The sequence below is a fragment of the Podarcis vaucheri genome, assembly GCF_965113315.1.
Source record: "Podarcis vaucheri genome assembly, chromosome: 4".
In the NCBI taxonomy this organism is placed as follows: domain Eukaryota; kingdom Metazoa; phylum Chordata; class Lepidosauria; order Squamata; family Lacertidae; genus Podarcis; species Podarcis vaucheri.
In genome coordinates, this window is record NC_138762.1 from 83,853,731 (window position 1) to 83,877,757 (window position 24,027).

Below are 24,027 nucleotides of genomic sequence, written 5' to 3' on the forward strand. Positions count from 1 at the left end.
GATCTTTTCTGTGAACCGCCCTGAGACCTCTGGGTATAGGGTGGTATATAAACTCAATTAATTAATTAATAATAATAATAATGGTTTTAAATCCAAAGAAACAAATCCATTTAAAAAGAGCAACATGCTCTTGAGCAGATGCAAACCATGACTTTTTCTTTTTGCTCAATACACCTCCACCCTCACCTTCCTCCAAGTAGCTCAGAATGACTTGCAGATGCATCTTGAGAAAGGAAAGGGGGAGGCCAGCAAATGGTATTCCCTTCTCGAGAAGTCCGGGCTCCTCCAAGCCCGGTGTGGGTGGACTGTGCGTGCGCGCGAAAGAAAGAAAGAAAGAAAGGGAAACCCCAAGGCTGCGAGTTACGAAAGGGAAGCCAGCCTCTCCGCCCTGCAACGAGCTTCGGGGGAAGAAAGCCCCTTTGACTCAGCCGGCAGTGGCGGAGCATCTTCCTCGGCCACTCCCGATAAAGAAGTGGCGTTCTCTGGCACGTCTTGAGGGAGATGCAGGCGATTTGCTCCGTGGGGAGGAGAGGCGGGCCGGGCCGGGGTGGATGCGGGAGAAGACACGTCCGCCTTCGGGGCTCGCCCAGCCCGAGGCAGCTCCTTCTGTTCAGGAGGCGCCGCGAGGCAACAGCCGGAATGCAGGGCTCCTTGATCCTTATCTGAGAGGGAGAAGTGCAGCCGCCCACGGGGCCCGTGGCTTCTGGGGGAAAGAAGGGCGGCTGGGCGGTGACTCAGCCTCCGAACCGGCTGACCTCTTCGACGCTTGCACGGCTTTATTTAATACCCTCCAACATTTCTCCAACTAAAATAGGGGCGTCCTATTCCATAACAGCAGAAGAAGCAATTTTATTACTTATAGCCCACCCATCTGACGGTTACCCCAGCTTCCAACACATATAAAACATAAAAAACCCATTTTTTTAAAAAAACCTCCCCTATACAGTGCTGCCTTCAGGTGGCTAGAGGGTCTTAGGGTTGCTATATGTCTACTCTAGGCAATGCTTCCCCCCTAAAAAAACCTTTTAGGGGTACTCTCATTTTACTACTCCTATTGCAATACTGCCCCTCAATGAAGCCAAACTTAGATTCACAAAATGTTTAGAGTACTGTATGTGTACTCCTATGTCCCCTCAGAAAAAAGTCCTGGTCACAGCTGGTATTTGGGCCTCTTAAGCAGTATTGGGGAGGAAATTGCTGAAATTTCCGGGAAAATCTGTCCATATGGCAGCCTATGTTGGTAGTGTAAATTCTGGTGAATGTTATTTGAAATTGCTCAAAAACTTCTTTTTTGAGATTTTGTAAAAAACAAAAACAAAACACCTTTGGCTAAAACCTGAAAAACCTGAAAAAACTTTGGCAAGAATACAACAAAACAGCTCAACAACTTTGCCAAAGAAGCTCAACAACTTTTTGAAATATGGCAACCCTAAGATAACTCCATACCCTCAAACATTTCCCTGATGAAAACAGGGGCATCCTGCCCTATCCTTCAATATTTCCCCTAAGGAAAAGTGGGACATTCCAGGATCAAACCAGAAACCGGGACGGCTCCTGTAAATCTGTGACTGTCAGTGGAAAATAGGGACACCTGGAGGGTCTGTTATTTATTTATATGCTGCTGACGAACTAAAGAAAGAAAACACCCCCTGAACAGTTGCATAAATCAATATGATATGAAATGATCCGCAAGGAGTTGCCGATGAAACCAGCGAATGGAAGACATAAGGACATCATTAAAAGAGAGATAAAAATCAGCCCTTTGGAAAATGGAACGTGTGCGATAAATGTACATGTCTGGGTTGGCGTGCCTAAACAAAGAAAGCGGTGAGCAGGTGTCAAAAACAAGAGAGCTGCCCAAATATTACTGAAAAGCATTAAAAGTACTCAAAGTACATTTTTTCCTTTTTTTTAAAAAAAAGTCAACAATTTTGGCTGCCCCCTGCCCCTAACAAAAATTCTGGCTATGCCTATGCTACTTTTTTATTTTTAATACTGTTCTTTTGTGTGACTGCACAGAAATGCAAGGGCGGCCCCAGCATGATGGGGAACTGCCAGTTCTACAGATGGAAGAGGTTCAATAGGCTTGTGAGGAGTAAATATAAAAGAAATGCTGACCTGCAACATATCTAGTTCTTACGCAAGAAAATACTTCACACCTGCCACCAAATAACCTCTGTGAACCATAGAGTCTAATACCCTGCATGCAGGAATCTTTTTGCCCAATGGGAGGGCTCGAAACCATGGAGAACCATATACTTTGCATTGAATTCATTGAGGGAAAGGCAGGATATATATATATATAGTAACACTGTATGATTCATGTGTTTGCGAACACATCTATATCTTTCAGTGTGCATTGTTAAGGGGACACTTAAAATTTAAGGTAGGGTCACACACACACACACACACACACACACACACTATGCCTGGAACACCCCAAAGTTTCACGCTGAAAGCAAAATTTTGGTGTGAAAACTGCAGGAATAGATTTCATGTTTAACTCTGGATACTGGGGAGAGAAAGAAACCGGGGCCTTGGGATTCTGATGGTGCAGTGACAGAAACAAATAAATACAACCGCATCAAAATGGCCAAGGGATATCCTTTTCTCAAGAAGGCAAGCCAAAAGCAGAACCTGAGAAGTTTTCAAAGAGGCATGTCATTAAAGTGATGTCAAGCAGAGCACAAGCCCATGATCAGTTCCAGGAAAGCGTTGCCCACTTCCCCCTGTTTTATGGTCTAGCAAGGTGCTTTAATCTGTGCCTTCATGTTTGAAGCACAGATTTACTTTTAAACAGCAGAGCAAAGAGCCTGGCTGTAGATTCTAGAGTGAAGTTGAGGAGGGGGGAGGGAATTATCTTTTATGAGTCCTAGCAGTAATTCTCAGTAGGATTACATCTTGGCAAGCAGCAAAGCTAAGTGCCCAAAGTGATCCTACTGTGTGTTAATCACATGGCTAATTTGTTAAATTTGCATTTCATTTGTTTCTCAGGCTTTGAAGAGAAAGATTATTGATAAAGACACCCCCCTCCCCTTTTCTGTTCCTTATGAACTTTCCAAGAGATCTGCCTTCGATCAATCGGGCTTCTGTCCGTGACTCTCTCATGATTAGTGCTGCTGAACAGGAAGAGTTAATGATGGGGCAAAGCCTTTTGTGTCTCCCTGTGCTGCTGTGTAACTGTAATCATCCTTGGTAAATCGCTTGATGTGATTTTCTTTGGCTTTAGACTTGTTTTCTCGAGAATTTGCTTTGAGATAAAACTTCACTCACCCCCCCCCCCAAACAACACCATCGTTGAGTTGCTTATTTAATTGTTCTGCTCTATTAAATCCCATCTGTTTGATTTGTTAACCCTCTTTTCTGGCATAAGAATGGCATGAAGTGGATACGGACCTGCAATAATTTTTTATGTGTTTGGGAGGAAGAAGGACTGTCCTGTCCCCAACATCACCATGGTTCCTCAACCCTAAGGAGATCTGCATACTAAAATGGGAACCGTGGACATAAGTTAGATGCATCTCCCAATGCCCATCTGAACATGTATTCCACTGGATGCACCTCCCAGAATGTGGGTGATATCTGTGCTCAGATTGCTATTCAGTTTGTACCCTGGTTCCTGATATAAGTTGAGTTTGAAACATAGGAAGCTGCCTTCAATCAAGTCAAACCCATTGGTCCATCTAGTATTCACTAGCCTTTCCCTATCTGGTTCTATCCAGATTTCTTGGGCAACAACTTCTATCAGCCTGGCTGGCATGACCAATGGTTATGCATCATGGGAGTTGTACTTCCAAGTATCTGGATAGTTCCAACTTGGAAAAGACTGCTGTAGACAGAGAGACAAGTTTGACTTCTGTCTCCCTGAAGTGTAAAGTTATAGAAAAGTGTTTTTTGTGTGTGTAGGAGATTCATGTAATGTACAGAATGACCCTTTAAATGTCCACTGTCTTGGACTTCAGATACCTGAATGTTCACAATGGCAGAAAGAAAGTCCCCATGTTAATATGAAGACAGTCTTGCTTTTGCCATCTTTCAAAAAGGTTGAACGTTTTGATCTCTGACTTATGAGTCCAGCATGAACATACTGATGAGGCTGGAACCCTACCAGAGGTATAGGGCTATATCAGTAATTTTCAAGCTATTAATCCATATTGTGAATTGGAAACTGGAAATGAAAAGAAACAGCTTGCCTGGTTAGAGAGGAGAGTCTCTTTGTGCATTTACAGAGCACTTCTTTCATTTGTCTTTGGTCTGTTTGAGCCAGCTCTCCCCCTTTTGTGGGTTGAGGTCAGGGGTATCTAAGAGTTTCTCTTCCTACACAACATTTCCTCACACAGATAGGAAATCTGCCTACAGACTGTGGAAGAGTTGGAATTCACCATGCAACGTGTCTGTTTTATAGTCTTATACGTGATGGAAAGCCACACTGAATCATCATAATGTAGATTTTGGGCTGGGGTGTTGTCTAGGGGAAGGCATGTTGTGGGTGAGTGTGTTGCTGTTGGTTTTTTTGTATCTTTATTTCAGATTGTGTGATTTATGTGGAAATTGTTCAGTTTGGTTGTGTATTTTAAAATGCTTTATTTATTGCTTATGACTACTTTTGCCATTTGTCATTGTATATTTTTTCATGTTGTAAGCCACTTTGAACATGGTTTGAACTGTGGAAAGGCAGCATGCAAATAAAATTATGTATGTATATATGTAGATGCAATTTATCCCTCAGGATAAAACTGGTGACATCTGAAGAATCCTTGTTTCCCTGGTCCGAAGCATGCTTGCTTTTAGAAGAAGAAGAAGAAGAAGAAGAAGAAGAAGAAGAAGAAGAAGAAGAAGAAGAGTTGTTGTTTGGATTTGATATCCTGCTTTATCACTACCTGAAGGAGTCTCAAAGCGGCCAACATTCTCCTTTCCCTTCCTCCCCCACAACAAACACTCTGTGAGGTGAGTGGGGCTGAGAGACTTCAAAGAAGTGTGACTAGCCCAAGGTCACCCAGCAGCTGCATGTGGAGGAGCGGAGACATGAACCAAGCTCTCCAGATTACGAGTCTATCGCTCTTAACCACTTCACCACATTGGCTCCCAGTTCCTTTAGTTTTAAAAAAGGAACATTTCCAGGTTTTATTTATTCACTGCATTTATTTCACTACATTTTTCTCCAGGGAGCTTGAGGTGGTGTACATGGTTCTCTCCTTCCTAAATTAATCCTCACAACAACTCATCAAAGAAGGTTAGATTGAGATGCAATAACTGGCCCAAGGTCACCCAGTGACCTTCATAGCTGAGTGTGGAATTCAACCCTGGTCTCCCAGGCCCTAGTTGGGCATTCTAACCACAACACCAGAGTTTTTCAACCTTTTTGAGTCCACAACTCTCTTGACCAACTACATTCTTTCTGCAGCACCCCTGTGGGGCTCAGGAGTCCAGTTATGTCACCCCTTGCCTGCAGAATTGGCAGCCTGTCCTTTTTCAAACACTCTTTTTAGTTAGTTTCTTTCTTTCTTTCTTTCTTTCTTTCTTTCTTTCTTTCTTTCTTTCTTTGTTGGGAAACCCTTTTATTTACACGAGACACAACTCTTCCCAAATCCTCTGACTTCAGAGGAATGAACCGAGAGGAGAACGTGGCCCCAATTCCAGGTTGGCTGTGCTTAACAGGCTTGTAAGTGATGGAGAACTCTCCCAAATAGTGGCCAGTCATTTCAGGCTTGATTTCCACTGGTTGAAGGTCTTCCCATTGTACACGCTGGCCATGCTGCCCACCATTTCTGGAAGGATAATCATGTCTCACAGGTGGGTCTTGACCACCTCAGGCTTCTCCTTGGGCAGGGCCTCTTTCTTGGCCTTGCGAAGCCACTTGAGGCGGGAGTACTGCTTGAGCCGCCAGCGCTGGCGGGCGCTGTACAGCTGCATCAGCTGCTCGTAGGACATGTTGAGGAGCTGGTCCAGGTCAATACCCAGATAGGTGAACTTCCAGAAAGTACACTTCTTCTTCTGCTCCACTTCCGCCATCTTGGCCGCAGTCTCCTCCAGGAAAAGGCCGAGATCCTGCGCGGTTTGCCTTTTTCAAACACTCGTGTGGAGTGTTCCCTCAACCGCCTCTCTCCTTGGCAGTCTTCTGGGCAGCTGCCACCCCTAGTCTCTGAGCTCCTCCTCCTGCCGCTAAGAGAGGTGCCTCCTCACATTGCCTCACAGGGGTCTGGGAAGCACCCCCTGGCCAGCCCCAGAGGACCATTTACCTGGGCAGCTTGTAGCCAGGGCTGCTGCAATGAACAGCTGTGGAAGCCCTGGGGAGGCAGAGATGCAAGAGGCCATCAGATGAGGGAAGAAAGGAAATGGGGACAGAGGCCAGTGTTGCCCGTAGCACCCCTGATCATCCGTCAAGACACCCTAGGGTGCCATGGCACACTGGTTGAAAACCATTGTACCACTTCTGGTGAGCATGCTTAGGATTGCAGAATTGGGCATTACATTTGAAGGATGAATATAAACTGGGAGCCACACTATTCTCCAGTGCTATGGGAAGAGTGACAACTTATTTTCAGAAACGCCTACCTAGTGGCAGACTCTGGGCTCTCAGGTTTCAGTGGCGCCCCGTGCGATGCTAAAATTTGGTGATCCACCTCTTGTGCTCCATTCTACAGCATTGTTGTGATGCCGCCTGCAAAATGGCACCCAACGTGGCTGAACCAGTTGCACCACCCTAAAACCACCTCTGGCCAACCACAACAGGAAGAACTTAACAACAGGGCAGCCATCTTGTAAAATCCAGCAACCATTCACCACCGTGAGCACAGGAAACAGGAGACAGAGGCAGTAAATTCTTCAGGAATTGGAAAGGAAAGAAACTGCCTAGGTAGGCGAAACTTTTTGGCATGTTTAGCTGCTATCAGTAGGATGCTGTAAGCATTTTTATTACAATATCAAAGGACAGAAATTAGATGAATACATGTAGCAGTTGGAATCTAATTTCAGATGGCTTACTGCAGCTTGCAAAATTAAAACATATTGTAATAATATATGATTTCAGCACTGCACTCCCTCTTATTCTTCAGTTTCTGACAACCTTGGAATGTAAACACACATTTGGCATCATGACTGAGATTTCTCCCACCTGGTGTCTACCTTTTATGTTTATCGGCGCTCCAATAGGAATTGTACATAGACTGACTTGTTGCCAAATTATAGCATAGTTTACTTTGCCCAGTTCACTCCCAGGTGCAGGCCTGTCTAGTGTCTATTATTTAGAAGATAATATACAGTACCAAGAAATGACATGCAATCTCTACCAGACCAGGAAGTAATTACTTTTTGACTATGGCCTAATTGAACTGTTCAGTTCTTCTCTGCTTTATTTGATCTGATTTGACCTTCTTACTCTGTGACCATAGAAACAACTCAGGATGTGTGAGGCATCAGCCCATAAAGATTCTCTCTCCTCTCTCTGATTCCTGCAGCAGCTGTCTTGATATGAGATGATTGGATTTTATCCCTTAAAGTTTGTGATCCAGATTTGATTTTGACTTTTCTACAGTGTCATGCTTTGGACACTTCCTTTCAAGATGGTGGGCAGTTTGTTCAACACACTGATGCTGTAACAGTGGTCTGTCTTGAAGACAAACACCTGTTTAAACCTCCAGTTAGCTGTGTTTATTTATCAGTTTCACCCACTATTCAATTGGGTGCTAATCTGAGCTCTTCTATACATATCTCTCTCAGGTAAAAACACCAGAAGAGCTTCAATCAAATATAAGTGACAAAGGAGCCTGTTTGACATACCAAAAGGGCTTCCTTAATTATAAGTAACACAACATTTAATTCATTTATTGTTCTATTATTTTTGCATATTATTATTTCCTGCCGTGTGGAAGTCCCTTGCAGATGACCACAGTGCCTGGAGACAGGCAGTCAGGTTGTGAATCCACAGCAGTGACCAGAGGAGGAAAGACTGCTGGGATGAGTGCAGAAAGGGGTGGAGCGCTTTAGAAAGATGAAAATAGGGACGTTCTATTTAATAATAGGATGCGGGTGGTGCTGTGGTCTAAACCACAGAGCCTAGGGCTTGCTGGTTGGCTGCTCGGCGATTCAAATCCCCATGATGGGGTGAGCTCCCATTGTTCAGTCCCAGCTCCTGCCCACCTAGCAGTTCGAAAGCACTTCAAAGTGCAAATAGATCAATAGGTACCTTCCCTCCAGCAGGAAGGGAAATGGCGTTTCCGTGCGCTGCTGTGGTTTGCCAGAAGTGGCTTAGTCATGCTGGCCACATGACCCAGAAAAACTGTCTGTGGACGAACGTCGGCTCCCTTGGCCAGTAAAGCAAGATGAGCACCGCAACCCCAGAGTCGTCCGTGACTGGACCTAATGGTCAGGGGTACCTTTACCTTTATTTAATAATAGTCCCATGAACTGCAAGAAGATCAAACCTATCCACTCTTAAGGAAATCAGCCCTGAGTACTCACTGGAAAAACAGATCCTGAAGCTGAGGCTCCAATACTTTGGCCACCTCATGAGAAGAGAAGACTCCCTGGAAAAGACCCTGATGTTGGGAAAGATGGAGGGCACAAGGAGAAGGGGACGACAGAGGGCGAGATGGTTGGACAGTGTTCTGGAAGCCACTAACATGAGTTTGACCAAAGTGCGGGAGGCAGTGGAAGACAGCAGTGCCTGGCGTGCTCTGGTCCATGGGGTCACGAAGAGTCGGACATGACTAAATGACTAAACAACAACAATTTAATAATAATAATAATAATAATAATAATAATAATAATAATAATAATACCCCACCGATCTGACTGGGTTGCCCCAGCCATTCTGGGCAGCTTCAAACATATATAACAACATCCAGTGGTACCTCGGGTTACATACGCTTCAGGTTACAGACTCCGCTAACCCAGAAATAGTGCTTCAGGTTAAGAACTTTGCTTCAGGATGAGAACAGAAATCGTGCTCCGGCGGCTCAGCAGCAGCGGGAGGCCCCATTAGCTAAAGTGGTGCTTCAGGTTAAGAACAGTTTCAGGTTAAGAACAGACCTTCGGAACGAATTAAGTACTTAACCCGAGGTACCACTGTAATAAAACATTAAAAAAAACTTGCCTATACAGGGCTGCCTTCAGATGTTCAGGGGTCAGATAACTCCATATCCTCCAACCTTTCTCTGATAAAATAGGGGCATCCTACCATAACTGCCAACATTTTTCTAATGAAAATAGGGGATGTCCTAAGGAAAAGCAGGAGATTCTGGCACCAAATCAGAAACTGGGATGGCTTATGTAAATTTGGGACTGTCCCTGGGAAATAGGGACACTTGGAGGGCCTGTTCTGATATGTGGAGCCAGGGCATCTGTCCCTGATGGCACCACTGAACCCCCACCCCGCCCCCAAAATGGTTAACTTCTATCCATCCCTAAAGTAGGGTGCACCCCTACTCTAAGCATATCATCTCTGCTCTCAGGCTTTCCCTGTCCATCCTGTCAGGTGGTATATTGCACTGTGGCACAGAATAAGGATTAGTGCAGAAAGCCGTACTAAGGGAGAAATCCAGTTCAAATATCTGGAGCAGCACCCAGCCACTGGGTATGTGTGGCACTCACTCTGAAAATTGAATTTTAATTTACTGTTTTTAACCATGACATGCATATTGATTTATATTTATAATGAAATTTCACGACACATTCCATGAAACACCAGGCTCCACAAAGACAAGATGTTAATCTATATTTAATACATTTATTGTAAGGTTAAATATGGCATGAAAGACAATAGATATTACCATTGTTCTCCAGTTCAGTGCTTTTAAGAGTGAGAACAGTAGCGCAGATCTAATTTTACAAGGAAATTGCTAAAAGAATGGATGTATTAGAATTGATATAATAAAACAAGGTATTTAAAATTGCATGCTCAGGTGGGTAATAAGTGCTTAAAAATTACGGCTGGCCACTGAAAAAGATGCATTTGCTCAAAAACTACCACTGTTCTTTAATAGCTGATAGCCACTGTATTAGCTTTATTGTGTGATTTTGGTTTTTAGTATTAAGGTGACTTTGGTATAAGCATAATCTGATAGAAAATGATCTAAAAGGATTTTTTTTTTTTTTTTTAGATAGCAAAGTCAATGCATTCTTCTTGGTTTGGTGGGAGATACATAATCCCAGGCAAAGCTATATAACTATTCTAAACCTCAGTTGGTGGTAACTCATGTCATAAATGCTTGCATCAAAGAGTCATGCTTTAAAATGGTCCTCCCCCCCCCCCCTTTGTGCTTGAATATTATCAAACCCGCAGCCAAAGATTTGGCAGGCTGTTCCGAATTGAAATGTGAAATTCAGCTGACTGTTTCAGAACTTCAGGACAGCAAGAAGGGTCATCATCAGATTATCTCCAGCAAAGTTTAAGGGCAGGGGAGGACTTGATCAATAGGGATAGGCAGGAAATTTGGTTCAGTCCACATTTTAATCAGAACTTACTTAACTTGAATTTCCTGAAATGATATGTGAACCACAACACAGCTATCTGCCAAAACTCCAAATTTTGCGATGCATTTCACCAGTGAAGAGTATCATACAAAACTGTATATTAAGGGAAATTATGCAAAAAAGGCCTGTTAGTTTAAATAACATAAATGTAGGGAATGTTGCTTTCAAAAATGCGTATATCTGCTGAAACTGCATGTTAAACTGTGTATATTAGGGGGAAATTGCACTGAAATGCTGAATTTTTTTTTGTGAAGACATAAAAAAATATAAATTGCAAATAGTTGTGGAAAAGTGGAGAACTGAACTTAAAGACCGGAAAAACAAGAAACTGTGGGAAGCCAAAATGGGCAGATTTGTCTATCACTACTGATCAACCAACGATACCAATTGGGATTCTGAAAGGGCCACACAGAAGAATGCTATTGACAAATATATCACAATAGGAGAGTCATTGGCTCAAAACAAAAATAAAAATGTGAGATTTAGCCAAGAGCAAAATATTTCCTGTTTTGGAATTCCAGGGTATGACACTTGCTAAGCAGGATTACAGAAAAGTTGTTAGCATTAAGAAGAAATCTGGATTCAATTTGTTCAGCTAAACTTATCTACGAAAGCCACATTATGCCACCCAGTAGTTCTATTGGTTTAGATGTATTGTGCTTTTATGTGCTGTGATCCACTTTGAAAATTTCTTGTGAAGGACGAGTAAAAAAACAAGTAGTGTGTTTAAACGGCAACACTTCAATGTGTTCCCAGCAAATGTATTCAGCTCTTTCGAAGCCTTCTTTTTATTAGCTTACCAATTTATACCAGCCTTCCTCAACGTGGTGCCCTCTAGAATCTAGATAGTGTTGGTTTACAACTCAGAATAGGCAATACTCTCATGCATCTATAGCTTGATCTGATATAAGGCAGCTACATACTTACATGTGGAAATGGAACCAGAGATGGCTCCCACCTACCATCCCCAATGGTCTGCTGTTGGAATTGTTATGATGGACACCCACATACATTCCTATTGATGTCTAGATGATCTGGCAGTGGAAGGTTTATACTGTCTTCCATAGTTTGAGGTGTGAATTCTTGAGAATGCATTCTCAGCTTTCCCAGAAAGATGCTGTTTCCAAAATTCGGTGCAATGGATGTTTTGAGACTTTGGAGAATTGCTGTATAAGCCTGAATAAGGACTTGGTGTTGTGTGTGTATGTAAAATTTCCCCATGAATGAAAGAGAACTATGCAGGGGGCTGCTGATTCCAGGATGCATGTGTTGGAAATATAACAAAAACTACAATCTCACTCGTCAGCTAAACTGGAAGTATTGCTTATGGAGGAAATGGAAGCTGGGTTTTTTTTTCCCATGGATTGTGTGTGGAAGTATGCTGGAGGAGAACTTTGGTGGGGTGCATGCACAGTAGACTAAATAAATGTGATGTGCAGTGTGTGTGTGCATGTGTGCATGTTGACCCATAAGTGATGTCAAGGCATATTGATACTGTTATGAGTTTCAGATTCCCCTGTGTTATGCATTTCTGGGTGCCAGGCACTGAACCCCTGGATTCAGCAAATGTTAAAATATAAGCCAGGTCAGTCTGCTGATGAGTTAATCGTCTGGGAGATGAGCCATTAGGAGAACAAAAGGTAGGTAATGAGCCATTAGGAAAGCCAAAGAGAAGGGGATCTGTGCCAGACGGCAAATGGAAGGGGCCCTTTTCTCAGCTCAGATTCAGTAAGAAGACAAAGTCAGAGCTTGAAGTAGAGTTGCCCCCCTTTGCACATGGTAAAGGCAGCTAGTGGAAGAGTGGGTCAGAGCATGATGGTTGATTTCTGTTTGATTCCAAGGCAGTTGACCTAGACCCTCTTGGGGTGGTAATGCTCTGAACTCCTCCATCATAGGCTTAGGTTGTATATATGGGTAAATAAACCATATATCATACAGACACCACAGTCTCCACTGTGCCTCATTTCCTAAAGGAAACACGAACCCTGGGTAAATGACTAGTGATTCCTGGAATCTCGCACCACTCAGAGATTGGGCTGGTGTTCAACACTACATTCTTCATTTCATAAGTGTGGCTTGCTGAATCTCTTCACTCCAAAACATGCCATGGTCTTTATAAAACTATGCAAATAGTTTTCATTAAAATGTGTGCTCCTTAAAAAGTGCATCTTGTTTTTGGATGTCCTTAAAATATCTTATTTTGGAAATACTCATTTATCAAATTTGAGGTTGACAGACCGTGATCACAAAATACAAATTCAAAAAGTGAGCATCTGTTGTCAGGGAGTTTCTCTAATTTTAAAATCTAAAATATCAAATAATACTACAGCTTTCTCCAAAAAATCCTGTATATATTTGCGTTTAAGAGTGTGATGACTGGTAAATCTTCTTTGAAGCAAGGGCTTTAACTTGTCACTTCCTAAGCTGTAATATGCACGGATTGTGGAAAAGAAGATTGCAGTTGTAGCCCCAGTGAATTCCCTATGGTAAATAGGGGAAGAAGAAAAAAACCCACCCTGAAATGGAACAAACTAAACAATGCTTTTGAGGTAGGGGGAGAGATAATCAGAGGACGAATCAAGCCCATTTTGAGCATCCAGTTTTTGGTTTCCAGAATATAGTCAGTTTGCTTAGGGCAGGGCAGCCTTGAATAACGAGAAAAGTCTGCTGGGAAATGGGGAATACCAAGCGACACATCTGATCCATGGAGAACGTGAGGGGCATCAAGTTTGAACAGTTAAAATAGCTGCCTTTATTCATGTGAATACTTGTGTTCTTGCATGCCAGACCATACGATAGGACCAGCCCTACCATTAGACATGGTCATGCGGTTGCTTCATGTGTCAGCTTTTGCTAAGCCATATACAGTGTGTGTGTGTGTTAAGAAAATTTCAGTTATGGAAAATAAAGTGAAAACAGAGAAAAAAGGGAGACAGAGGGGAGGGGGAAATGCAATTTGTTTTCAAATCACAATCTGTAAACATCTGCCTCAGGTGCCATTATGTTTGACGCCATTCCTGTGATATTGACATGTGTGGGGAGCTTTGCTTCGGGCTTTCCATTCCCTCACATGATTAGAAGCACACGAAGAAGACTGGAAGATATGCAGGCTAACACAGGACCCTCTGCTGTATTGCTATGCCTGGTCCTTGCGGCCCTCCCAGCACCATGAAGGCTTCCCTGATTTCCCTCCTTTGATTCTAATTACATGGGGGAACTGGATGCCCAAACAAGGCTCACATGGGGATGCCGAAATGAATTGGCCTGTCTAGGACTCTCCAATGGCCTAGTGAAAGGGACTTGCAAAGGAGCAATATAAAAATTGCTTCAGGCTTTTGTTATGCTTGTGTGCTGTAGCTTGACTGAACTCCACCATGATCTTGCCAAAAATATCAGCAAGGAAACATCTGGGCTGTGTGTGACACTTGCTTGCATCTCTTTCATCAGACGAATTAGTAGCATTGTTACGCCATGCCTGTGCAAAAATAATAATAATAAAAAATGATGATGTAGAGCACAATGACTGCACATCACTTCCCATTCAAGGCTGAGCAGCCATTAAAGATGTGAATACCAAGCATGATTGGCAAGAGAAAAGAGCTAGAAGTCAAGAGCACAATATAAGGAAGCAAGTGCATTGAAACTTAAGGTGGGGAATGAGGAATGAGTGTGTGCATAGATTACAACCTATTGATCGCAAGCGCCTTTTATTCCACTCATGACTCACCAGCCAAAGAGAAGAAAAAACTCATTTAACATGAGATTCTTCTGCTCTGTTGACAGCTAGACCAAAAGGAATTCCAAAAATGAACCAAAAATGAGAGCCAATCTACCTGTTCCACTGCATACATTGTGTTGGACCCTCAAGAAGTTGCTGAATTGCATGGATTAATGATCCCACAACATATTGAGAGCTACAGTGCTCCACTCTGGTACAGGGCAAACCCATTTACAAATAAGGAGCATACATTCAACAGGAATCTGTAGCTAATCACATCTCCCCAATAAGTACACACAACTGCAAGCACATCTTCATTGCAACCACATGTTTCAATGTTAGGTGTACACTTAAAGCATCTTGGGTGTACATCACAAAGAATAAAGTGTGACGTGGCTTGCTATCTGCAGTTATTTGGAGCAGGCTCTCACTAGCCAGCAAACACAGAAAGCTGGGCTACGCAAAGTTTATTTAAACATTTAACAACCTACTTTTCCATTTAATTAATGTCTACAGCAAATTTAAAAACCAGTGCAAATCAAAAGTCAAATGAAAACATTTCCGATTCCAATATCAATGAAAAAGCAGCAGCAGCAGATATAAAAATGAAAACTATCCATAAATAAAAGCTTTTCATTGGCTCTGCTGAAAGACCAGCTCCATCAGGTTCCTCCATCAACTCTTATCTGCAGCAACCATTCCATCAGACTGGGCAGGATGGAGAGAGATGGTACCAGAGGGCCTTTTCATCAGCTGTGCTGAAAGACTAGAAACTTTTGGTTTCTCTCCAAACTCTTCCTCTCCTGCTGTTCACTCCTGTACTCTGTAACAAAGAATTACTGCTTGAGCCTGCCTTTTCCCTATTCCCTCCCAATCCCTTTTCCTTTTCTGTCTCCTCTTTTAGATTGCAAGTCTGAAGAAAGGGACTGTCTTCTCTCTGACATTTGTAAGCTGCTCTGGAGACTTCTCCATCTGAATATGAAACAAAATGCAAACTACAATGACTTATTAAAGGGTCTGATAAATGAAACAATACCTGGTGCTTAAAAGATGTTAAAGAAGATGCTAGGCAAATGTGTGTGTGGCCATGACACAACTGGGGTGCTATGACAATGAAGGCTTTGTCTCTGGTGGGTGTCCACAGATGGGCCTCGGTTGATACTACAGAATCTGGCCAAAAGTGTGTTTGTGAGAAGTTGCGGAAGATTCCTGCTCTCCTGGGCCCTCTCCCCTTTCTCTTTTGGAGATAAGGTAAAGGTAAAGGACCTCTGGATGGTTAAGTCCAGTCAAAGGCAACTATGGGGTTGCGGTGCTCATCTCGCTTTCAGGCCTAGGCAGCCGGTGTTTGTCCACAGACAGCTTTCCGGGTCATGTGGCCACCGGGACACCGTGATGGAAACCTATTCATCTACTTGAACTGGTGTGGTTTTGAACTCCTAGGTTGGCAGGAGCTGGGACAGAGCAATGGGAGCTCTGTTGGAGAATCCAGCCCTTAACATACACATACACATACACATACACATACACATACACATACACAAACACATACACATACACATAGGAGACTCAGTCCTTTGCCTCAGGCGGCAGCTGAACATTGTCTGGGGCCTGATTCTGAAGAGCCCCAGTCTGCACAGGTTCCCCTGCAACAAGCACCAACTGGGCCGAGTCAGGGGCCTGAGCCTGCCCTGGCTCCAGATGCGGGGATTCCCTCGTTGCCTCCAGCTGGGCAATCACTTACAGCTGCCCAACTACCAGTAGGGTCAGAAGAGGCTGAGGCGGCCTCTGGGTCTAGTAACCCACTGATATCTCCCGAGCTGCAGAGACTGAGGTCTGAGAGAAGGAGATACCTGAGTACTCGCAGAAGGAGTGTTTGCCTTCGGGCGAGACAGGGAGGTGAGTCACCGGGGGATCAGGACCAGCCGTTACCCCGACAGAGATAAAAGGCTGCCGGACCCTGAGCCAGGTTGTGGGAGCAATGTTGCTGTTTGTGAGAACCTGCCTGTGATCCTGTGCCTGACCTTGCCTGGTTCCCTGCCTCGTGTCCTGCCTTGGCCCTGTTGGACTGACTCCTTGCGGAACCCTTGGATTTGGGACCGGATCTGGACCGCGTTGCTCGGGTTACCCCCGGGCCCAGCACAGAAACCTACAAGCAGGACCCAAAGACATGAGCACTCTTGCTTCCTGTGGTTTCTAGCAACTGGTATTCAGAAGAATTATTGCCTCCAACTGTGGAGGCAGAGCAGAGCTATCAGGACAAGTAGCCATTCATAGCTTCCTCCTCCATGCGTTTGTCTAATCTTCAGCACCTCCTGTGGGAGCAAGTTCCAGATTAACTTTGCAGTATACAGAGAAGTATGCTCTTCTGTCCCAAATCTTCCAAAAGCTTTTCTCTATTCACTTTCTCCATGCTGTGCATGTCTTCAAGCTGTCACGTCTAGTTGCACCCCAGCAAAATGTTTGGTCACATTTTCATAACACCCAATTTCTGTGGACTTTTGGGTCCTCATTTGTTTTTCTTTAAAAAGAGAGACAGTGTGAAGTAGAGTATAGAATGTTGGAAATCAGCTGGCAAGAGCCTGGATTATATTTTTTTGGGGGGTGCAAGTTAGACCTTTAGCTCACACTGTTTCCGGATGAAGTTTACTGTCCCCAGCCCCATTTCTGTTTGTGTAAGGGGGGAAACTTAGACAATGTATAGGATCAAACAGATTAAATGGGATCATTCTAGGTGTAGCACCATGACTGTATTAAAGGGAGCATAGGATAAGAAAGGCTAATGTGATAAATACCATCTATGGCACTATGATACGTTGGCATTTGCAAAATACTATGTAGATCAAAAGTTAAAAAGGGAGTTAATCATAAAAAACACAATCCGATATTGGGAAATGTATTTGGTAATATGGGCAAGGCAAGGCTAGAGACATTGAGACAGTACAAAACCTTTCTTTTTAATCAAACTTCACAACAGAATTATCTGAGTTGGGGAAATGTTACATAATAGAATTTATGAATCTTAGTACAACATCTGCATGGCTCATCAGTTAATCATTTGAGCTCACACACTCTTTGGTCCCCCCCCCCAATGAATTGGGATATGACTGTTTTGTGTGAATACCTATATTTGCATGTGAACTAGGGTATTCATGCATGAACAACAGCATCCACCCAGCCACCCACCCACCCTTCTTCTTAAAGGGACCACTTCATTAATTTGTCAGAGAGTCAAACACGATCCCAGGTAAAACCACACTGCATTGTGCAGCCTTTCTGTATCTCTATTTGTCACATGATGTGACAAAATATGTGTGGGCATTTGGAAGGGAAGACATGGCAGGAGGGTGGGAAGGCTGGAGACTTGCTTTGCTTGGAGTTTGTTGTCCACAGTGCTTCACTCCTGGTTATTTTATCCCCCTGCCCCGCCCACTATTACTCCAACCAGACGTGTTGAGAGACTGATAATAAAGCAGACAAGGGAACAGTATCTGGATGAAGGGGCTGTGGGGAGAATTAATGGGCATGGAAAAAATGTAGTCACAGTGTGGGTTGTATCCAGCAGTATTCTGCTTGTGTGATGGAACTTCCCTTTCTTCTCCTTTCCCCTGTAGCCCTCCACACAACCTGACAATTTGCTCCAGAGGGTGGGAGAACCTCCAGAGCAGTTGGGGGGCATGCTTGAGAAAAAGGGGGAAGCCCAGCTAATAAGCCGAACTCCATTTGCACAGAGTTTGCGTACACCCCTCCTGTTTTTCTGCCCACTGATGTCCCTCACAAATGTTCACTCTTGAAGTACCATAAACTAATCCGGAAGATGGTAACTTGGTTTTTCAAGGCTTTGTGCCAAATTCCCCCTTACTTTTTGTATCTGGATGAAGCAGACAAAAATGTGAGACGCTTGCACATGCATTTTAGGCCTTGTGCACCTTTAAAATACATGCATCTAGTGATTGTGCAAGAGTCGGGACTCTACTCGCAGTCCTTCTGAAGGGGCAAACACCAACTGTGCACTTCACACTTTGATACAGCCTGTGTTGACACAGCACAGCACTTGGATCAGGCGGTGTTGACCTGTTCCCTATATTCAATATTTCAGCTGTCGCTTCTGACTTCTGACTTTCCCTCCTGGAGGCTTCTACTAGTCTAGGCATGTGGCCGGGAGAGACAGATAACTTCATGACTCCAGTCGTCTTGTGGATTTATCCTGCAGGCCTGACATGGGGAAGGAGGGAGAGGCGGGTGTCACACAGAGGAGTGAGCATGTTAAGAAAATATGAGCAAACGAGACAGGGAAACTTTTGCTGGGAAATGAGCTCATGTGACGTGGCAACCAATTGAGGCTACAATTAGGCAGTGAATCCAGCCAGGTTCCTGCCTTGCTATCTGTCCCACGGTTACTGGCCAAAATCCCCAGGCATACAATGGTGTTTCAGGTGGCCATACAGACCTTCCTACGCTTATGTTGTAATGTGTGATTTGGGGCACATGTGTGCGTGCCCAGTTTCTGCATTCCTGGCTCATAGCTGTTCATTGTGGAGTCAGAGGACCTTTGTCAAAGCCTCACTCCCACTGGAGGCTGGTCCATTCAGGCAAATGGGGCACTGCTACACCTGCCTGTCTTCTTACTTGTCTTTTTTTTTAATAAGATATTTATTGAGATTTTCAAAGTGTTACAAAATAAAATAAAAGCAGAAGAAAATACAAAATAAAAATAGTTAAAAAAGTAGAAAAAGAAAAAAACAAACCCCTTCCAACCATACGAATACAAATTCAAAAATAAGAAAAAGATACAGAAAAAAATACACCACAAACAATTAAGAACATTTAAAAACAAATTCATTATTCTCCAATCCTCAACTGTCATTACCTTCTTTCTTTGACGTCCTCCTCCTCCCTTTCTTTGTATCCTATTTATTAATTATCCCAGCAAATCCTTTTCATATTTCATAATATTCTGTCATTACATTACCCTAAACTGTTTTAATCTTATCTTTCTATAGGAAAATAAACCTTAAAGCTTAAAACTTAAATCTTATCCTTACCAACTTCTCATAACCATAATATTCTTTCATAATTCTTTAAACATCTTTACTAAAGCTGAGTAATTTCATTCCAACATTTTTCTGACATTCATCAATTTTATAAAACAGTTCTAATGGTAAAAAAAGAAGTACAAACAGATCCAATCTTCATCCAACGTCCCTTCCTCCTGGTTCCGGGTTTTGTCAGTCCTTATTATCCCATCGATCTAGCCCATTAACCTGACAACCTTATATCCGAGGCCCTCAAGTCTCTTCCATGTCCCTTCCGCAGCTCTTCTTCATATTTGTAACTGTATTTTACCTTGTCTCCTGCTCGTGGTAACTCCAGCTTGGCAATATTTTTAACCCTTCTCGACAGATCAGCCCCTTTTCCATATTCAACACTGAATTCCATATGGTATTTAAAAGCATGTTTCAAAGACCCTCCAAAATTAAGAGCCCCCACAATCCCAAACATCTCACGGCCCATTGCCAGATTTGAAAAGTCCAAACATCCCGGCATAGGGGGGTCAATCCAGCCCCCCATTTCCAAGCCAAACCAAACTTTTTCTTTCCAAATCTGGCTTTTTCCAAGTTAATTTGTCAAATCCGAAAACTCATATTCCTGTTGGCCCTGTTCTGTCAGGACACACTCCTGATTTAATTCCTGGGTGGGCTCCACATATTTTCCCACTGTCTGTTCAAAATTTCCCACTGCCTGTTCGAAATTTCTAGTCGAAGTCGCCATCAAATTCACCTTCTCATGTAATTGTTCCAGTAGGGCGTTTATTTTATAGAAAGCACACAACAAAGCTTCTGAATACATTGTCCTGCAAGGTCAAATGCCTATTCCCACGATTGTAATCTGTAACAGCTGCCGGCTCCCTGGAGTTGGTTACAGTTTCACAGTCTCCCTATAGGGGAAAAACTTCTATTTGTTCTTGCAACAAAGTTTCCCTTTTTGAGATACTTTGTCAATATTTATTCCTTTAAAGTGCGAAGGGAAGCAGTGGAATCACTATGTTTCTCTTCTTTTAGCTATCTGTCAAAAACGTTTGTCTCTGGTCAATGAACTTCAAACGTCAGTCCTGACACCCCGCTCCAGGATCAGGACGGAGGAAAGTTGCTTTACTTTAAACTCACTTTAAACAGTCCAAAAAAGATCCCCCTTCTTCTCCTGCTGTCGAAGGGGGGGTTCCACAATTTTAAATGATGAAATCCAATCCTTTAAAGACGATTTTCTGAGCTCTAGTTTACGTTGTCTTTGCTTTATTCTGTCTACAAAAGAACGGAAGGCTGACTTCCTGTTTAGACCTTCCCGTTCCGTACCAAATTAAAATAGATTTTTAAGATCCAATTCCTTTCTACTCACAAGTCCCCATTTAATGTCCAGTTGTTCAAAGTCTAAGTACTCACGGATGCTTATTTTAGAGTCCAAATTGTCCCAGGAAAAAGGCAGTGCTCTCCGGCAACGGCTATGCGGCTTCGCTCCGCGGAAATAGCAGTTGACTCACAGCACCGCGCCACTTCCCCCTCTTCACTTCGGAGCCCATTAGTGGGTTCCTTAGCGAGTTGGGGGGGCGCTAAAGGTGCCTGCCGAGTTCCATGGTCACAGGCTTCATCCGCCTGTGATTTTTAAAAGGGTCCCCGCTTCGCTGTAGCGGAGAAGACCCGTTTCCCGCGGAGCTAGTCCCTCCAGTTCAGAGGGAGTCCGCCATTGCCGATGGCGCCACCCCGGAAGTCCTGTCTTCTTACTTGTCAATCCATCAGGGGAAGCTCTGCCTGTCATTGGCTCTGGGTTCACCTATTGTTCGGCTCCCTGCCTACCACCCGACAAATGAGCAACAGCCACCGTTGCTCACTCACTTGACACTAAATAGCATCTGTAAGCTGCTTTCCTGAGGCCTTTCTCCCTATTTTCTCCCTGTTCTTTCACTCATGCCAGGGATATTGTTGTTGTTGTTTAGTCATTTAGTCATGTCCGACTCTTTGTGACCCCATGGACCAGAGCACACCAGCCACTCCTGTCTTCCACTGCCTCCCGCAGTTTGGTCAAACTCATGCTGGTAGTTTTGAGAACACTATCCAACCATCTCGTCCTCTGTCGCCCCCTTCTCCTTGTGCCCTCAATCTTTCCCAACATCAGGGTCTTTTCCAGGGAGTCTTCTCTTCTCATGAGGTGGCCAAAGTATTGGAGCCTCAGCTTCAGGATCTGTCCTTCTAGTGAGCACTCAGGGCTGATTTCCTTCAGATAAAGAATAAGTTTGATCTTCTTGCAGTCCATGGGACTCCCAAGAGTCTCCTCCAGCACCATAATTCAAAAGCATCAATTCTTCGGCGATCAGCCTTCTTTATGGTCCAGCTCTCACTTCCATACATCACTACTGGGGAAACCATAGCTTTAACTATACAGACCCAGGGATATACCAACATGCATAGAATGAAGTTTGGAAGTTGTGCCCAGCAGATACCAAGCAAGGGTTGCATCAGAGCCTATTTCACACTTTTTGTCTCTGGGATGAAAGCTATGAATATTGGTTGAGCATGAGGCTCTTAATCTCAGGAGTGTGGGTTTGAACCCCACGTTGGGCAAAATACACTTGCACTTCAGGGGGTTGGACTAGTCTATGATTCCACGTGAGACACTTTGGAAAACACACAGAATGTACAGCCCAGTAGCTACTTAGAAAGCAATTAAGATAATTTAAGTGTTGTATATGAAAACGACCTCATTCTGCTTTCTGGGTCATTGTAAACATACAGAAAAACCAACTTTGGGGCATATTGCATTCCAGCTTCACAAGGAAACAGCAAGTAAATGAGAAACCTGAATAAAAGCATTTTTATATTATCTCTCTCTCTTTTTTGTCGGAAAAAATTAAGATAACAAAAATCCCTAAGCACTAAAGTAATTAAAATCTCCAGGCAGTTTAAAATCAAATAACTCTCACTTAGGCAGGATATTACAAGACTAATTCCTTAGATAGGCAACAACTCCCCATCTCTTCAAGCTATTAATTCTGTATTTTGAGGACTGCATGAACACCATTGATAGAAGTCACTGACTTTGATCCTGCTCCTAAATTCAGGTAAGGGGCTAGGACTTGGCTGGTCAGCCATGGAATGGATGGCACAGGCCCCATTGCATTCCTACATGTGTCTTCTGCCTTCTCTGCTTTAATAGACCAGGAACAGAACTCCAGCAAGGTAGAGTAGGCTGTGTGCCCACTGTAGTACTCACCAGTGAAACTTGCTTGGTGCCAAAACAAGCATTTTGGTTTTTTTTTGGATGGGATAAATACTTTCCTCTCCTCTCAGACATCTGATAATCAACATTATTTCATGCATGTAGCAAGTCACAGTTGAAAGACTATCCTTGAGTGGATAGCCAGGGCTGGAAGAAATGGGGCTAGCCCACTGACGTCATATATAGGTCTGGATCTGACCTTTAAAGGATCACCCAAACTGGGTGCCAGTGTGACTTAATCTGGACGCATTGTATCAGGGCTAACCTGTCACCCTATGGATATTCCTGGTCTACAGTTCCCACCATCTGCTGCCAGTGAGAGTTGGGTTCGAACAATATTGGGAGGAGAAAAGGTTTCACATGTGTGGTGTACCCACACTGTGTTGATCAGAGGACAAGCAATGGTGTGTTGCCATTGCCATCCAGTGCAGATGACACCCTGTAGTATCTTGGGTGTGTTGCTCTTTTGTCTGGAAAATCAATTTTTTTAAAAATCTCTGCACTTCTTTTTTCATATATAAAAAAAGCAGCTTCATTTTCTTCTTTTCTAAGTATACAGTCTTCCCAGAAGATGCCCATTCTTCTTTTCACTGTCACTGGGGAACGATTTTGGAATCTCCGGCCACTCCCTCAATCAATCATTTTGGCTTCCTGTGCAAACACAGACATTTTTGCCATTATGCTAAAAATAGGCCATCTTGAGACTGGAAAATCAGTCTGTCTTGCTTTGTCGCCCCCCCCCCCCCTTTTAAAAATATGCTGTTTTTACTTCTGGTAGGCAATAACAGGATACGCTCACCATTCTTCAGCGCAATAATCCAGCCTCTTATTTGATGATATAAATGGCTCACCCCTCCAGCCTTGTAGGGAAGATTTGTTTTTTGAGTAGAAGTTTGTTTCTGTTATCAGCTCAAAATCTTATGCCAGCTCCCAAATTTCTCCGTGTTTCCATTTTAACAGCTCCAGAACATTCTGTGGACTCAGTCTGGAGCAATCTGGGGCCGATTCAATCCAATCTGGCTGGATCCTGGGTCAACATGGACCACCCAATTCAGTTCAGAATCCAGGATCGGGTTGGATCCAGTACGCAGCTATATTAAGCAGTCCTGTTTCCTGCAACTGACTCCAATGCAGTGATGCCAATCCTACTCAAAGGATTAGAATTATAAAGGGACAACTAGGGCTAGGTGTTTAGCGAGTGCGCTCAGCTACCCAGAAGTTTTTGACGTGATAAATACTCTAGCTTGTTATCATCTTTGCACTTTGTCAACTATGCTCAACAAAGAAGTCCTCGTATGTACGATTTCAAAGCTTGCAAAATTTCAAAGCTAAAATCAGTCTAATAAAAACACCCTCCTCCTTCTCATTTTTGCGTGTCGGCACATTTTAATAATTTCAGGCAAAATGCTTCAAAACGTTTCTTAATCGAATCAATAAAATTGGTTTCCCCGCTGATGCTGACTTTACAATCTTCCATTAAATTGATCGATGCATTACACCAGGTTGTTGTTCTTGCATTATCGAAAAGTTAATCATGCATGCACCTCTTTCCAAAACTAAATTTAATG

General features: G+C 43.4%; 1 pseudogene across 1 annotated transcript; it reads right to left on the bottom strand.

The window, feature by feature from the left end:
* Positions 1-5,485: 5,485 nt before the first annotated feature.
* Positions 5,486-6,055, bottom strand: LOC309531582 (small ribosomal subunit protein uS19 pseudogene; annotated as a pseudogene). Its single transcript has one exon. The product of its transcript is annotated as a small ribosomal subunit protein uS19 pseudogene (transcript).
* Between the last annotated feature and the right edge of the window lie 17,972 nt (positions 6,056-24,027).